Source organism: Zea mays, chromosome 8 (genome assembly GCF_902167145.1).
Source record: "Zea mays cultivar B73 chromosome 8, Zm-B73-REFERENCE-NAM-5.0, whole genome shotgun sequence".
Taxonomy (NCBI): domain Eukaryota; kingdom Viridiplantae; phylum Streptophyta; class Magnoliopsida; order Poales; family Poaceae; genus Zea; species Zea mays.
Window position 1 is genome coordinate 57,604,088 of NC_050103.1, and position 16,898 is coordinate 57,620,985.

At 41.7% G+C, this 16,898-nt stretch overlaps 1 long non-coding RNA gene across 1 annotated transcript; it reads right to left on the reverse strand.

Moving 5' to 3' along the window:
• Positions 1 to 2,866: 2,866 nt before the first annotated feature.
• Positions 2,867 to 12,239, reverse strand: LOC103635222 (uncharacterized). The gene is made up of 3 exons (XR_002264285.3): positions 11,974 to 12,239; positions 4,192 to 9,606; positions 2,867 to 2,989 (listed from the first exon to the last, which is right to left on the reverse strand). It is a non-coding gene; the product is annotated as an uncharacterized lncRNA (long non-coding RNA).
• Positions 12,240 to 16,898: the final 4,659 nt, after the last annotated feature.

The following is a 16,898-nucleotide window of genomic DNA, read 5'->3' on the forward strand; positions in this document are numbered from 1 at the left end:
AGCCTATCACCCTCAGACTGATGGATAGACTGAAAGGACTAATCAAGTATTGGAAGATATGTTGAGAGCTTGTGCCCTTCAACATGGAGGAAGTTGGGATAAGAGTCTACCTTATGCTGAGTTTTCATATAATAATAGTTATTAGGCCAGTCTGAAGATGTCACTTTTTGAAGCTTTATATGGGAGGAAGTGCAGGACTCCTCTATACTGGGATCAGACTGAAGAAAGACAGTTCTTTGGGCTTGAACTGATTCAAGAGGCAGAAGAACAAGTTCGTATAATTCGGGAGAATTTAAGGGTAGCTCAAACCAGGCAAAAGAGCTAAGCTGATAATAGAAGAAGACCACTGGAATTTGAGGAAGGAGATTATGTGTACCTCAAGGTGTCACCACTTCGTGGAATGAGGAGATTCAAAGTTAAGGGCAAATTGTCCCCTCGCTTTATTGGATCATTCATGATCTTTAGGCGAGTTGGGGACATGACATACCAACTCGAGTTACTAGATAGTCTATCTGATGTGCACAATGTATTTCATGTGTCTCAACTTAAGAAGTGTCTCCGTGTCCCTAAGGAACAGTTACCAATGGAAGAGCTTAGTGTTCAGGGTGATTTGACTTATACGGAATACCCGACCAAGATTCTTGATACTTTGACTCGAGTTACAAGAAATAAGATGATAAGGATGTGCAAAGTACAATGGAGTCACCATGGTGAAGATGAAGCTACTTGGGAGAGAGAAGAAGAGCTTCACATAGATTTTCCCCATCTTTTCCCTCGTTCCTCCTAAATCTCGAGGACGGGATTCTTGTTAAGGGGGTAGGATTTGTAATACCCACTTTGTAAGAAAAGCCTAAAAAGAGAAATTTTATTCCCTTATATATGGTTGTTATCTATATTTGTTATTTCATGTGAACACCATCTTTAAAAACAAATAATTAATAAAAATGTATGGCACTAAAACTTGCATCATGCTGGATTTTATTAGTGTGTGCATTTGGTGGCTATATAAAAGTAATATAAATAGAAAAATATTAGTGTCCCAAGTGGAATTCAAGACTTAAATTGGAATCTTAGATTTAGAAAACAAAAAAAAAGAGCACTAGTGATAAAAAATAAATATTAAAATTGGATGAATTCATCCATACCATGTCAAAGGTGAGAATTTAATGAGAAAAGAAATTGGCTAGGAAGTTTGAACTTAAATGGGTATTTAAACTAAGAATTTGAAAATTAAAAGGAAAAGAAAACAAGAAAAGAAAATGGAAAATAAAAAGAAAAGAGGAAGAATAACCTACCTCTACCTAGGCCGCGGCTACCATTTTGGCCCACGAGGGAAAAAAACCTCTGCGCCAGCCCAACTCGTGCTCCCGCGCCGCTCTGTGCATTGGACGGCGCCGACACGCGGTGTTATAGCCCTCCCGAGTTATCGGGCCCACGTGCACCAATCCTTGCCTTGAAGGCCTCAGATGGCTATGCACGTGTACCAGGTAACTTAACAAGGCTATCATGAGTTCAACAACTTGAACTCATTATCCCAAGGATCTCGCACATTCATGCATATTACAGTAATCACACTCGATACACACACACTTCGGAGATAAAGCGGAAGACTTTACAAAACATATTTTACATTTACAAAGCTCAAGTTTTACAACATAAGAAGAATTGTAATTATTACAAGTCCTGATAGTACCCAAAGTGCATAACTTATTATAATAATTGGAAGGGTGAAGCCTTTCCATAAGAGATACACATAAACATTCTAAGCTTCAAGGCCTCCACATGAAGTAACTAACCAAAAGATAAGGGAATAAAACTTCTCCTGCAAAAACAACAGGGGATAAAACCCTGAGTACGCAATTACTCAGCAAGACTTACCCGACTAAAGAAAAGACTCTCAAGGGTATGCTAGCTGATTGGGAATCAAGGTAAAGCTTATCAATGATCAAAGACTCCTTTTTGCAGAAAAGCTTGCTACCAGTTGATCCTTAAGCCAAGTTTTATTTCACAAGTTAGATATTTACCTGAATCTAGATTTGCCTAATCTAGTTCAAGCACTTGACCTATGTACTAGCTGCATTTTATCCATACTTTTATTTCACTTGCTAACTACGATGATGGTCACCGGGATGAGTCTTCATAACCGAGGAGCAACGACGATTCGAACCGATTATACCCAGCTGGGGATCTCTAACCACACGACATATGTAGCACTTAACCCTTGCATATGTCAACCGTTCCCACGGAGTCCTCCACTACATGAACAGGTCCGCGCCACCCGAGAGCACATTACCCTACCAGGCGTGCTACTATGCCAGGAGGGTACATGCTACTCTCGCCATCTCTCCACTCCCAGTGCGCGATTGTCTCTTCACGTATGGAATAGCCGGGTTCAAGCTTACCCTGTCCCATACCAGGGTATGGGGCTAGTTGCAAAGTCTCAACCACAACAGGCCAGTCAACGGTACGGTCCTTAATCAACACAGACGGGTGACCATGTCAGCTCAGCGTCTGGTCTCGATTTATTCAAACCATTTCCCCATTTTTGGTACCCGACACGGGTACTCTTTTCGGATGATGAACCCATCCGGAGCCCTGATGGACTCATCGTCATAAGTTTGCTTTCACCTTTGAATCAAAAGCCCATAACCAATGTTACACATCATTCTTTTGAAAAACAAATGATTTTTGAGTTTCTAAGCAGGACTAAGCAGTAATAATTCTTTTTATAAAACAGGGATTTAGGAATTTCCAAGGAATGGTAATGCATCAATTGTTTATCACACAACTCCTATCAACCTAATGCATCATATCAGGTGATAAAGCATTTAAAACACAAGGAAGGGGCAAATGCACCGGGGCTTGCCTTTGTAGCAGAGAAGAGGTGCTAGATCTCTCTACCCAACCATCAGTTGGATATCTCTATCCTCTTGATGAGCAGGCACTGGAGTAGACTTCCCTTCAGCTACCACTTCTTCTTCTGGGACCTCTACATGAAATGATATGTCCATGAATGCTTATGCTTATGTAGTTGCAAAGAGGATAACATTAAGTACCTCTAATTACACCTCTCTATAGGGTGCACACAAGAACTAACAAAAACTACAAGAGATCTAAATACTCCAACCACACAACCAAGCTCTCCAACCATGCTAGGGAACCTTGCCTCCATATCCAAGTATTCCATCAATGCCTTAAGCAAGGATCTAACTCTCTAACATTGAACCCTACAAGCTATGGCTATCAAGAGATTAGAACACACCAAGCTCCAAAGTTAGGAGAAAAACACTGGACCATAGTGACAGTAACTAAAGCTAGTCTGCATTGTACATGTGTGATAGAGCCAGTTAGGACACCACTTACTTCAAAATTTGTGTAGTACAAAGTCAAGCATCCACAAGTAAACTTGCTTACTAATACTTGGTCTACAATTTTGCTACACAAAGCATATCTCCTAATTGTACAGAACAACCCCAAGGAAACTCCAATGTTGAGCTAACATACTGAAATGTCAAATTTCAGATGTTTGGAACAGCCTAACATCAACCTGACAGCCTGACTTTGAGCAAGATTTACACCTAGTTCTGTAGAGCTCTAAGGTCAACTAGCTTAATCAAGTCTGTGCTCCTATAACAGATATACAAGGTTGCTATAATGACCAACAACTAAAGACTCATGGATTCAATGCTATAGTGCTTCAAAGTTGACCCCATTCACTGCAACCAGTTTCAGTTAACTGAAACAAGCACCCATTAAGTCTGTCGGAAGGATTTGCAACCTCATTTACTCTAATTTTCACACAAAAACAAATCCAACTCTTTATATGAAACCTATTCTCCTTCAAATGGTCTTTGAATGTGCTATAAGATTCTTAGTCCAAAACCTTATGGACTGATCACAAGGTTGCTCCAAACCGGGCATCAAATACTAAAACTTCAGTTGCAGTTAACTGAATTCAGTTCAGAGAAAAATAAGCCTGACAGCACACTTTATGCACTAATTACTCCTAGCTCTAAGTAGTTTCAAGGGCATTACCCTTACCAAAATTTACTCCCCTAACACTGGTCTTCCAGGTTACTATAGCAACGATAGTCTAAAACTATTCAGATTGGTCACAAAACACCTCCAAACTGAGTACTCAACACTGCAATTTCAGGTTTCCGTTCTGAATAAAAATTCAGTCCAACTAACCTGACAGTCCAAGTTTGCAGTGGGTGCATGAAACTGCTCGAGGAAGACGTAAGTTGGCTGGTCGACGACGAAACTAAACACGACGACGATTTGCGGTGGCGTGACTACATTCTGGCCACTGTGAGGTGAAGGAGCTGGTGGCTGTGGTCACTAAAAGCAGGGAGATAGCGCGCTATGCACAAGGGCTGACCGAGTTGGTGGCTGAGGAGACATGAGCACTAGTGTGACCACTGAAATTCCAACACTTATGCAGTGGTTTTAAGCTAGAACCTGAGGGCAAGGTGAAGCTTCACTGAACCCAACCGATGTGCATTGAACATGGGCAGGCATCACTGCACATGTTGGCAGGGACAAGGAAACTCGACCACACTTGGTGAACACGAATTCTGGGGCATGCCAGCACTGCAGGAGCAGCACAACGTGGCTTCCATGCACATGTACTTTGCTGGCCCACTTGCACTAACTCCACACAAGTCACATGTGCACCCATGACACTGAATCTGGTCTAGTTCATAGCACAAATATCACCTGCTCACTTTTGTAGATAAGGGAATGAGCAGATAGGAACTCCAACGAGGGCAGACTTAATTGAGTCCAAAGTGATATTTTCTGCAGGGGTGAGGCCTCTAGAATGTTTGCGGTCCGGTTCATTATTATCTCAATCCCAGCACACAAGTATCTCCTTTGTTCCCCTACTGCAGACAGCAACCAAAAACAATTAATACCCACAGCTCCCTACTCCCATATAGTTCAAACTGGATATTTACAGTGAAGCTGGGGTCTCTCGACCTTGGTGATGTACTTCCACCTCATTACCATTCACATACACATGTGACAGTAGCAGGGAGAGGATCTTCTTCAGTTTACTTAAACCAAACATTGATTCCAAGTGCATCAGCACTTACTGCCCCTTGCAGCCTCCCAGTTTAACCCTCCCTAATCGCACAATTTTACATGATAACAGACCAGTCCTTTTTAACCAAAGTTACTCTCTAGATGCAGCCCTACTACTTTGGTACATAAATCCATGGTTGAAAACATATAGAACAAAAGTTGTGAAGCACCAAAGTAGAGCCAACATCACTGAAACCCAATTCAGCAGTGTGAATCTGAGACAGATTAGCACAATTTAACAGCACATATTTGGGGACATTTTATTGGAGTTTTTGCATAGCACCAGACTCAACACTCCATAATAAACTTGTTCACAGCACATAGCTCTTCAAAGTTTCTATAGCATCCATGAGCCAGAGATGCATGGATCCCAAACTTACGGGGTTCCAAGATCAGACACCCCTACTGAAATGCCAGTTTCAGCTGTCTGCAACAGCCCACACTAAGTCTGACAAAAGGTTTTGCAATGGACTGTACCCCAAGTTCCACACAGCAGCAAGGCCAACTTCTTATATGAAATTTGTTGTCCTTAACATGGGCTTTCATCTAGCTTTAGATTTCCTAACTCAATTCTCCATGTACTAATTACCATAGGGCTCCAAATATTGGTAAAAACTCACTGAATCACACAACAACAGTCAACTAAGTTCATCTCAACTTAAGTCTGACAGTAGAAGTTTGGAGGCATTTTACCCCCAAATTTTATAGAACCAAGTCTATCTCACTTTAGGGCACTTACTCACAATACTTCGATCTTCAACTTTACTATATAATTCATAGTCTAAGTCCACTTGAATGAGTCACAAATGAGCTCCAAACTCACCAACTTTCACTGAAATTCAGTTTTCAGCTACTGAATACAATTCAGTTTTAGATTCTTAACTAAACTCAGTCACCACCATCCAACTTGGAGCAACCTTTTCTCCAATTTTTGTGCATTTTTAAACCCTTCACTATTAAAGAATTTTTCTCACCAACTTATGGTCTTTAATTTCTATATATACTCCATAGCCCAACACCCTATGTATTAGGCACAAATGAGTTACAAATTCAGCCAAAACATTGCAATTTCAGACTTAGTGTACTGTTCTGTCTCTGAAAATGCAGAGATCTGTTAACCCCTCTTTGGACTACCTTATCTACTAGTAGAATATAGGTTTAGGGGCAAGTTTCTCAATAAAGTTTATACTCCTATAGTTCATCTACAAATTTGATATGGTGATCCATAGCTAAATTCGCCTGAATTCCAAACTACGGAGGCTCAAATTTGGCATCAAACACAAATTTAGACTCTGGATTTTATACTAAGTCTGAAACTCAGAAATAAACATTACATTTTTGAGCCACTGTTTCTCCCAGTTCCATGTAGCTTTAGGGGTATGACCTTTAACCAAACTTTTACGCCAATATATGGTATTCCACTTTGGTACATAAACTTTAACCCATAGCTGTATGTATCAGCTACCAACAGGCTTCCAAAGTTGCTTCAGAATATAAAATCTTCAGTTTCAGAGATTGCATTAAGTCTGAAACTCCACAAGTATTACAACCCCATTTTGGACCAGTTTTACACCCAATTGCATATGATTTTAGGGACAGGTTGCCTAAGCAAATTTGTACCCCTAGTGTAGCTCTACAGCGTTGTTACATTGTCCACCTTCAAATTGTTTATAGACCAAAGGTTATAAAGGCCCAAAACAGCTAGTTGATATTATTTTCAGCAAACTTCAAATCTGAATCAGAACTGAATTTAGCATTTTACTCCAATATTTTCTATAAAACATGGAAATATCCAAATAAGAAAGTTGTTCACTTTTCCAAGATCCACAACTATTATATACGGACTTTTAGCAAAACATATCTAGATCTTAAAATCCACTTTTGGGCTAATTTAAAGTTGAAATTAGACTTAATCTACTTCAAGTGTTTCATCAATTTATTGCATCCTACTAAAAACAAGGTTAACCTTAAGCTCAAACCCAACTTCGGTGTATATAGCTCATGTCCAAATTTTTCTTGGTTTAAAAGTTGTTTGCTTGCACTAGATTTCAAACAAGGTCTCTGAACTTCTTTTGCTCTCTTCGAAACGACACAACCTCACCCTTTTGCAAATTTACCCTAGTGAATGCATTCTAGGTGTATCAAGCAAGTTATGCAAGTGCATATGATGGTATGCTAAATTTTTAGTTCTCGTAACACCAGGGGTGTTACAGCCTTCCCCCCAAAAAGGAATCTCGTCCCGAGATTAAAATTCTAGGCCAAGTAATTGAAAAAGAAATGCGTCACTGGTTTATATCTCAGTTACTCCTATAAGGCAGGAGGTGTGCCCCCATCGAAAGACAACTTATACAAACCTAGGGTTTACAAGGCACTAGGAACTCAGGAATATACTTTTCCAAATACTTCTCTGACTACTACGTGAATTTATCTTCCGGGTGTTAGTTCCACCGTATCTCGTAAAACTCAATAACTTTTCTTCGAGTGACCTGATCCTTTTGATCTAACACATTTATGGGATATTCCGAGGAGGTTAAACCTGGTTTATGGTTAACATCTAAAATCTCAATACCATATTTGGGGACTCGAAGACATTACTTCCATTGGGACACGTGGAACACGTCGTGCACTGTTGAAGGTCCTTTTGGCAACTATACCTTATAAGCTATAGGTCCACCAAAATCTCTGTTTCAAACCTTGGTACCTATTGCTACCTTCAGGGTGAATGGAGTCCCGTACTGCAACCCAATCGCAATTCCACATCCCTTTTTGGAGGCAACTAGTCAAATCTTCGAGGAACACATCCGAGAACTCGCTCACATCAGGTATATCCTTTACTTCTTTCACTTAAACTCCTGATGTAGACGAATCTTATTATTTCCTAGAATAGCCTCACTGACCATCTCCTTATATCCTTCAACCAAACTAATTGCCATCAGGAGCTAAAGTTTCACATTAAGATCACGCAGGATGTATCACTTTTTTTTCTCACTGGCATCCACATAATCCAAAACATACTGGGATAGGCGAGTAAACCTCTCAAATAGTCCATTACACTCGCTTCTTCACCTTGCTTTAGATCCAAAAACGCTTTGAACTTTATTTACATAGGGGCTTCTGGAACATGACGTGCCCGAAATACCTCACAGAACTCAACCCGAGAACTTAACGTCCTTCTGGCTGCAGCGCAAGGTATTCTGGCCACCAACTAAACTTGGCTTCGAGTCTTCAAAAACAGGGAAAGGTAGCATAGAAAGGCAAAGACAGGTAGCATGAACAGGGTAGACGAAACACGTACTAAAGCTACTACATAGGGGGTTTAACTTAAAGTTATATGTCATGATGCATGCTCGTCCTATTCGTCCTCACAATCTTGCCAGCATATAGTGGCTTGCACTCTCTATGGCGGTGGCATACCTACTCACTCCAGAGTTAACTAGTCGTATTTTCCTAGAGTTTAGCCAGTGTACCTGCAGAAAATTCCATTACAGCCCAAACCCAATGATGCAATTCACACATTTGGTCACAGTTTATACTCCATATATTTCTATATGGAGGCCAACACCTCATTAAGCGCCGAGCCACGCATAGGCGCCGCTGCCACACTTTAACAAAAGGGCAGCCCATTTTGGTAACTATTCATTACACTTCTCAGCACTCCCATGTTTGTATACCCATACACATCCATGGGGTATTGAATCCTAGAAAAGTAATTACTCCACATTGCAACCTTCATATATACATATGTAGAATATGTATATAGTCTAGTGCCACATTTAAGAACTCCCCTAGACTGACGTTTGTTCGGTCATACTCTCACAACTCACCTTTATCTAAGCGTCGATATATTCAAAACTGAATGGTACTAAAAATAACATTACACATGTATGCATTACCCTTCCCAGGTTATTGGTAAGTGGTTAGCATTTTAAACTAAGCCACCTTTTAGTCCTTAGTTTTAACCACATATTATTTGCACTTCTACTATTAGGCCGTGATTATAGATTCTTAAGTTTATAAAAATTATTTAGACTCAAAATCATTTTGAAGTTTATCAAAGGATTACTTTAATATCCATGCTAATGGGGGATCGCTCCGATACCACGGTGTTACAGCCCTCCCGAGTTATCGGGTCCACGTGCACCAATCCTTGCCTTGAAGGCCTCAGATGGCTATGCACGTGTACCAGGTAACTTAACAAGGCTATCATGAGTTCAACAACTTGAACTCATTATCCTAAGGATCTCCCACATTCATGCATATTACAGTAATCACACTCGATACACACACACTTCAGAGATAGAGCGGAAGACTTTACAAAACATATTTTACATTTACAAAGCTCAAGTTTTACAACATAAGAAGAATTGTAATTATTACAAGTCCTGATAGTACCCAAAGTGCATAACTTATTATAATAATTGGAAGGGTGAAGCCTTTCCATAAGAGATACACATAAACATTCTAAGCTTCAAGGCCTCCACATGAAGTAACTAACCAAAAGATAAGGGAATAAAACTTCTCCTGCAAAAATAACAGGGGATAAAACCCTGAGTACGCAATTACTCAGCAAGACTTACCCGACTAAAGAAAAGACTCTCAAGGGTATGCTAGCTGATTGAGAATCAAGGTAAAGCTTATCAATGATCAAAGACTCCTTTTGCAGAAAAGCTTGCTACCGGTTGATCCTTAAGCCAAGTTTTATTTCACAAGTTAGATATTTATCTGTATCTAAATTTGCCTAATCTAGTTCAAGCACTTGACCTATATACTAGCTGCATTTTATCCATACTTTTATTTCACTTGCTAACTACGATGATGGTCACCAGGATGAGTCTCCATAACCGACGAGCAACGACGATTCGAACCGATTATACCCAGCTGGGGATCTCTAACCACACGACATATGTAGCACTTAACCCTTGCATATGTCAACCGTTCCCACGGAGTCCTCCACTACATGAACAGGTCCGCGCCACCCGAGAGCACATTACCCTACCAGGCGTGCTACTATGCCAGGAGGGTACATGCTACTCTCGCCATCTCTCCACTCCCAGTGCGCGATTGTCTCTTCACGTATGGAATAGCCGGGTTCAAGCTTACCCTGTCCCATACCAGGGTATGTGGCTAGTTGCAAAGTCTCAACCACAACAGGTCAGTCAACGGTACGGTCCTTAATCAACACAGACGGGCGACCATGTCAGCTCAGCGTCTGGTCTCGATTTATTCAAACCATTTCCCCATTTTTGGTACCCGGCAGGGGTACTCTTTTCAGATGATAAACCCATCCGGAGCCCTGATGGACTCATCATCATAAGTTTGCTTTCACCTTTGAATCAAAAGCCCATAACCAATGTTACACATCATTCTTTTGAAAAACAAATGATTTTTGAGTTTTTAAGCAGGACTAAGCAGTAATAATTCTTTTTATAAAATAGGGATTTAGGAATTTCCAAGGAATGGTAATGCATCAATTGTTTATCACACAACTCCTATCAACTTAATGCATCATATCAAGTGATAAAGCATTTAAAACACAAGGAAGGGCAAATGCACCGGGGCTTGCCTTTGTTGCAGAGAAGAGGTGCTAGATCTCTCTACCCAACCATCAGTTAGATATCTCTATCCTCTTGATGAGCAGGCACTGGAGTAGACTTCCCTTCAGCTACCACTTCTTCTTTTGGGAGCTCTACATGAAATGATATCTCCATGAATGCTTATGCTTATGTAGTTGCAAAGAGGATAACATTAAGTACCTCTAATTACACCTCTCTATAGGGTGCACACAAGAACTAACAAAAACTACAAGAGATCTAAATACTCCAACCACACAACCAAGCTCTCAAACCATGCTAGGGAACCTTGCCTCCATATCCAAGTATTCCATCAATGCCTTAAGCAAGGATCTAACTCTCTAACATTGAACCCTACAAGCTATGGCTATCAAGAGACTAGAACACACCAAGCTCCAAAGTTAGGAGAAAAACACTGGACCATAGTGACAGTAACTAAAGCTGGTCTGCATTGTACATGTGTGATAGAGCCAGTTAGGACACCACTTACTTCAAAATTTGTGTAGTACCAAGTCAAGCTTCCACAAGTAAACTTGCTTACTAATACTTGGTCTACAATTTTGCTACACAAAGCATATCTCCTAATTGTACAGAACAACCCCAATGAAACTCCAATGTTGAGCTAACATACTGAAATGTCCAATTTCAGATGTTTGGAACACCCTAACATCAACCTGACAGCCTGACTTTGAGCAAGATTTACACCTAGTTCTGTAGAGCTCTAAGGTCAACTAGCTTAATCAAGTCTGTGCTCCTATAACAGATATACAAGGTTGCTATAATGACCAACAACTAAAGACTCATGGATTCAATGCTATAGTGCTTCAAAGTTGACCCCATTCACTGCAACCAGTTTCAGTTAACTGAAACAAGCACCCATTAAGTCTGTCGGAAGGATTTGCAACCTCATTAACTCTAATTTTCACACAAAAACAAATCCAACTCTTTATATGAAACCTATTCTCCTTCAAATGGTCTTTGAATATGCTATAAGATTCTTAGTCCAAAACCTTATGGACTGATCACAAGGTTGCTCCAAACCGGGCATCAAATACTAAAACTTCAGTTGCAGTTAACTGAATTCAGTTCAGAGAAAAATAAGCCTGACAGCACACTTTAGGCACTAATTACTCCTAGCTCTAAGTAGTTTCAAGGGCATTAACCTTACCAAAATTTACTCCCCTAACACTGGTCTTCCAGTTTACTATAGCAACGATAGTCTAAAACTATTCAGATTGGTCACAAAACACCTCCAAACTGAGTACCCAACACTGCAATTTCAGGTTTCCGTTCTGAATAAAAATTCAGTCCAACTAACCTGACAGTCCAAGTTTGCAGTGGGTGCATGAAACTGCTCGAGGAAGACATAAGTTGGCTGGTCGACGACGAAACTAAACACGGCGACGATTTGCGGTGGCGTGACTACATTCTGGCCACTGTGAGGTGAAGGAGCCGGTGGCTGTGGTAACTAAAAGCAGGGAGATAGCGCGCTATGCACAAGGGCTGACCGAGTTGGTGGCTGAGGAGACATGAGCACTAGCGTGACCACTGAAATTCCAACACTTATGCAGTGGTTTTAAGCTAGGACCTGAGGGCAAGGTGAAGCTTCACTGAAACCAACCGATGTGCATTGAACATGGGCAGGCATCACTGCACATGTGGGCAGGGACAAGGAAACTCGACCACACTTGGTGAACACGAATTCTGGGGCATGCCAGCACTGAGGAGCAGCACAACGTGGCTTCCATGCACATGTACTTTGCTGGCTCACTTGCACTAACTCCACACAAGTCACACGTGCACCCATGACACTGAATCTGGTCTATCATAGCACAAATATCACCTGCTCACTTTTGTAGATAAGGGAATGAGCAGATAGGAACTCCACCGAGGGCAGACTTAATTGAGTCCAAAGTGATATTTTCTGCAGGGGTGAGGCCTCTAGAATGTTTGCGGTCCGGTTCATTCTTATCTCAATACCAGCACACAAGTATTTCCTTTGTTCCCCTACTGCAGACAGCAACCAAAAACAATTAATACCCACAGCTCCCTACTCCCATATAGTTCAAACTGGATATTTACAGTGGAGCTGGGGTCTCTCGACCTTGGTGATGTACTTCCACCACATTACCATTCACATACACATGTGACAGTAGCAAGGAGAGGATCTTCTTCAGTTTACTTAAACCAAACATTGATTCCAAGTGCATCAGCACTTACTGCCCCCTTGCAGCCTACCAGTTTAACCCTCCCTAATCGCACAATTTTACATGATAACAGACCAGTCCTTTTTAACCAAAGTTACTCTCTAGATGTAGCCATACTACTTTGGTACATAAATCCATGGTTGAAAACATATAGAACAAAAGTTGTGAAGCACCAAAGTAGAGCCAACATCACTGAAACCTGTTGACGCCTTTTCGCAGCGCCAAATACTCAATTTGGTGCTCAACAAAACCCAATTCAGGAGTCTGAATCTGAGACATATTAGCACAATTTAACAGCACATATTTTGGGACATTTGATTGGAGTTTTTGCATAGCACCAGACTCAACACTCCATAATAAACTTGTTCACAGTACATAGCTCTTCAAAGTTTCTATAGCATCCATGAGCCAGAGATGCATGGATCCCAAACTACAGGGTTCCAAGATCAGACACCCCTACTGAAATGCCGGTTTCAGCTGTCTGCAACAGCCCTCACTAAGTCTGACAAAAGGTTTTGCAATGGACTGTACCCCAAGTTCCACACAGCAGCAAGGCCATCTTCTTATATGAAATTTGTTGTCCTTAACATGGGATTTCATCTAGCTTTAGATTTCCTAACTCAATTCTCCATGTACTAATTACCATAGGGCTCCAAATATTGGTAAAAACTCACTGAATCACACAACAACAGTCAACTAAGTTCATCTCAACTTAAGTCTGACAGTAGAAGTTTGGAGGCATTTTACCCCCAAATTTTATAGAACCAAGTCTATCTCACTTTAGAGCACTTACTCACCAGACTTCGATCTTCAACTTTACTATATATTTCATAGTCTAAGTCCACTTGAATGAGTCACAAATGAGCTCCAAACTCACCAACTTTGACTGAAATTCAGTTTTCAGCTACTGAATACAATTCAGTTTTAGATTCTGAACTAAACTCAGTCACCACCATCCAACTTGGAGCGACCTTTTCTCCAATTTTTGTGCATTTTTAAACCCTTCACTATTAAAGAATTTTTCTCACCAACTTATGGTCTTTAATTTCTATATATATTCCATAGCCCAACACCCTATGTATTAGGCACAAATGAGTTACAAATTCAGCCAAAACACTGCAATTTCAGACTTAGTGTACTGTTCTGGATCTGAAAATGCAGAGATCTGTTAACCCCTCTTTGGACTACCTTATCTACTAGTTGAATATAGGTTTAGGGGCAAGTTTCTCAATAAAGTTTATACTCCTATAGTTCATCTACAAATTTGATATGGTGATCCATAGCTAAATTCGCCTGAATTCCAAACTACGGAGGCTCAAATTTGGCATCGAACACAAATTTAGACTCTGGATTTTATACTAAGTCTGAAACTCAGAAATAAACATTACATTTTTGAGCCACTGTTTCTCCCAGTTCCATGTAGCTTTAGGGGTATGACCTTTAACCAAACTTTTACACCAATATATGGTATTCCACTTTGGTACATAAACTTTAACCCATAGCTGTATGTATCAGCCACCAACATGCTTCCAAAGTCTGAAACTCCACAAGTATTACAACCCCATTTTGGACCCGTTTTACACCCAGTTGCATATGATTTTAGGGACAGGTTGCCGAAGCAAATTTGTACCCCTAGTGTAGCTCTACAACGTTGTTACATTGTCCATCTTCAAACTGTTTATAGACCAAAGGTTATAAAGGCCCAAAAACAGCTATTTGATATTATTTTCAGCAAACTTCAAATCTGAATCAGAACTGAATTTAGCATTTTACTCCAATATTTTCTATAAAACATGGAAATATCCAAATAAGAAAGTTGTTCACTTTTCCAAGATCCACAACTATTATATACGGACTTTTAGCAAAACATATCTAGATCTTAAAATCCACTTTTGGGCTAGTTTAAAGTTGAAATTAGACTTTATCTACTTCAAGTGTTTCATCAATTTATTGCATCCTACTAAAAACAAGGTTAATCTTAAGCTCAAACCCAACTTCGGTGTATATAGCTCATGTCCAAATTTCCCTTGGTTTAAAAGTTGTTTGCTTGCACTAGATTTCAAACAAGGTCTCTGAACTTCTTTTGCTCTCTTCGAAACGACACAACCTCACCCTTTTGCAAATTTACCCTAGTGAATGCATTCTAGGTGTATCAAGCAAGTTAATGCAAGTGCATATTATGGTATGCTAAATTTTTAGTTCTTGTAACACCAGAGGTGTTACACGCGGGCCACCTAGGTCAGTCGCATGCGCGTCTCCCTCCTTCCCTTTTTCACGGACGTGTGGGCCGGGTTGTAAGCGCTCTCTTTCAACCGTCCTGCCGCGCATGGCGGAGCTTCGTCGTGGACTTCGGAGCTGGTGGTTGCGTGCGCCTGGGCCAGACCGGGGGGGATTTAAGTATGGAGTAACCGGGGCTTTGACCTCTCTCCTCACCACGCCGCAATCGACCGCCGTCGTGCCTTCCCATCCTTGCGTGGTCGCCAGAGGCCGTAGGAGGGGTCGGCGACCATCACCGGGGTACCCCGAATACGTGCGCGGGATCCGCAGGCATCGTTGGAGGAAGCACTGCTGGGAATTTCTCACCGGAATTCGTTCAGCAGTGACCGTCCGCCTCGCGCCGTGGACACACCCGCCTACACTGCAAGTGCTGGTGAGTGCCCCCTCTGCGAGTTCGGTTTCATCTTCTCTCTGCGTAGCACGGTTTGGGTCAGGGCTTATGCGTACGGGCTGGGGGAATTGCAGTCCGCATCAATGGCGCCGCCGTAAGGGCACGGCCACCGCCGTCACCCGGCCTCAGGGTAGAAGACATGATGTGCGCCGTCTGATCGGGAATGTAGGGCGCAGATTAGATCCGAAGATGATGTGTCGTCCGATTAAATCATGCCCGTGGATATAAGATCCGATGGCTACGAGTGAATCGAATTAATTTAAATCTGGGCCGAAGGAGATGGATCAGTGGGTCTAGAGCGCGTACCGTTTCGATCTAGGGTGGGTGTAATCCGGGCCGTTCAGGGAGGATCCAATGGCCCATTGTGGTCGATACCTCTTCGCTGCACCAGTTTACATAAGAGTCCCTGAACTTATTAGAAAACAACCCGCAGTCCTCATGCCACTGTTTCTTGAGTCTGGTGAATCTTCTAAGTTCGCCCCTGCACATTCCAGAAAATGAGGCCCAGTCCAGTATCGTTTCAAATTGAATAAATGTGAAAGTTGCCTAGAGGGGGGGTGAATAGGGCGAATCTGAAATTTATAAACTTAAGCACAACTACAAGCCGGGTTAGCGTTAGAAATATGACGAGTCCGAGAGAGAGGGTGAAAAATAAATCGCACGCAAATAAAGAGTGAGACACACGGATTTGTTTTACCGAGGTTCGGTTCTTGCAAACCTACTCCCCGTTGAGGTGGTCACAAAGACCGGGTCTCTTTCAACCCTTTCCCTCTCTCAAACGGTCACTTAGACCGGGTGAGCTTCTCTTCTCAATCAAATGGGACACAAAGTCCCCGCAAGGACCACCACACAATTGGTGTCTCTTGCCTCGGTTACAATTGAGTTGATCACAAGAAAGAATGAGAAAAAGAAGCAATCCAAGGGCAAGAGCGTAAATGAACACAAGTCACTCTCTCACTAGTCACTAATTGATTGGGAATGATATATGGACTTTGGAGAGGATTTGATCTCTTTCGTGTGTCTTGTATTGAATGCTATAGCTCTTGTAAGGTGTGGGAAGTCAGAAAACTTGGATACAATTTATGGTGGGTGGTTGGGGGTATTTATAGCCCCAACCACCAAACTAGCCGTTTGGTGAAGGCTGCTGTCGCATGGCGCACCGGACACTATCCGGTGCGCCTGCCACGTCACCAGATCGTTGGATTCCGACCGTTGGAGCTTCTGTCTTCTGGGCCACCTGATAGTCCGGTGGTGCACCGGACAGGCACTGTTCAGTGTCCGGTGCGCCATCTGGCTCTGCTCTGACTCTGGCGCGCACTGTAGCGCATTTAATGCCTTCTGCAGACGACCATTGGCGCGAAGTAGCCG